We start from the raw sequence: 1,873 nt of genomic DNA, 5'->3' as shown, positions 1-1,873 counted from the left end.
AACTGAGAAGGCGTAACTACCCCACAGATGAAGAAACCGCAAAAGACATGGATACGATTGTGCTGTAAAAAGGAAATGAATCGCTCCCTGGCGGTTGATGCACTGGCAGTTTCAGCACACTGCTGCCTTGCCTCTTTTGGGGCCTTCACTCTGATTTAATTTCATGGAAAAGTAGCCATCTCCAAACAAAAAGAATGCTATTTACCAAAAGAAAGAGGCCTTAATAAGGAAAAATATTTATCTGTGCCCTGCACAGTTTTCAAAAGCCATTATTTCCATTCAATGTTTGGTATTTTCTGCAGTGCTGGTTACAGAACAAAAGAAAGGCTTCCTGAATGAATGAATCACAGGATATAAAAGGTGATACAGTAATTTCTCGAGAGCTCAAATTCCTTAACAGTGATCCTTCTAGGCAACCTGGTAAGTAAGGGTTTGGGCAACAAGGAGTTCAGTGCATGCCGCAAACGTGCATGATCTGCTGCACAGTGTATTAGTTTTGAAGAACGTCATGCTTAAATGAGGTAAAATTGGAGGTTACCATCCCCCAACTAGCATTTCCCAGCTTGCACTGAGGTAAATATGAGGAACTTTAACTGTTCAGTGTTAAATGAACCAAAATAACCGAAGGTTCCTTCCAGGTACCTCAAAAGAAAAAACGTGCATAAGGAGTATTTCAAACATTCACGTTCAGATGAATGAAATGATACAAATTAAAATCAGTGCAAACTAATAATTGACCAATAACAGAATAACAAAATATAGACTCGGTTCTTTTTACAGATGGTAGTCAAAGTGTTTTGCTCACATCTGTTAAAATCAGACCTGAAATGATGGTGTGTATAGAATAGGTACAGTGGTTTTTCACTATAGTCCAGTGTGTCATTAAAGTTCCACCCCTTGCTTTGAGCTGATCTGGGCATGTGGTAGGCTCATGTGGGCTCAACAGAGCAGTCAGGTAGACTCACAGTCATCCCAACTGGAAGCCTTTCTATCTCAACATACATGTCCGACCCACCCTCGGGTCAAATGCCAGCACCAGTGGACTCGCTGAGACGTTAGGACTTGCCTTCTGCTTTTTCTTCTGGTACCATTTCCCAGACTGGCTCCTTGATGTGTTCTGGTAATGGTTCTAATTTTGTCTTTGTCACTTCCATGGCAACTCCTTCAGGTAAGTTTCGCTGAATATATTCCAAATAGACATCTGCTGTACTCCCAGTTAGATGTTCTGACTCTAAACATCTGTAAAGTGTTCTCATTTCATACTGAACTCTGTGCTTCTTGAAAATATGCACTGATTTGAGAAGAGTAAATCGTTCTATTTTCCTTGGAGGTTCGTGTACTTTAATAGAGATACCAAGTTCTTTTGCAGCAAGCACGGCAAAATATTCATAACTGTCCAATACAGCCTTATCAGGCCTTTTACTAAAACTGACAGGCGCTTATATCATGTATCTGGTTCATCAGAAATGGTTATCGTAGGCTTAGTCAAATCCTTGGGAATATCAACATGTAGGCTTGAAAACTGTACCCATTTCATGCTGGTACTGAGGAGAAAGCCACCATTTCTGGCTGTACTGCTCTTAGAACTATTTATAGAAAAATTCCTTGAACCCTGCCACAGACGCCGGCACATCTTGCCGTCTCGCACTCTACTAAATTTTTATTTTATTTTATTTATTCAAGAGAGCAAGAGAGGATAAGAGAGAACAAGAGAGATTGCAGGGGTAGGAGCACAGGGAGAGGAACAAGCAGATTCTGTGCCAAGTGCAGAGCCTAAGGCAGGGCTTGATCTCAGGACTCTGAGATCATAATCTGAGCCAAAACCAAGAGACAGACACTTAATTGGCTGCATCCCCAGGCACTCCAATAATTT

The 1,873-nt window shown here is 41.2% G+C and overlaps 1 pseudogene; it reads right to left on the bottom strand.

Moving 5' to 3' along the window:
- Positions 1–966: 966 nt before the first annotated feature.
- On the bottom strand, positions 967–1,633 carry LOC129502914 (28S ribosomal protein S10, mitochondrial-like; annotated as a pseudogene).
- Between the last annotated feature and the right edge of the window lie 240 nt (positions 1,634–1,873).

This window comes from Nyctereutes procyonoides, unplaced genomic scaffold, assembly GCF_905146905.1.
Source record: "Nyctereutes procyonoides isolate TBG_1078 unplaced genomic scaffold, NYPRO_anot_genome, whole genome shotgun sequence".
In the NCBI taxonomy this organism is placed as follows: Eukaryota; Metazoa; Chordata; class Mammalia; order Carnivora; family Canidae; genus Nyctereutes; species Nyctereutes procyonoides.
The sequence above is the reverse complement of the archived record's forward strand: the minus strand, read 5'-3'. Positions and strand labels throughout refer to the sequence as shown.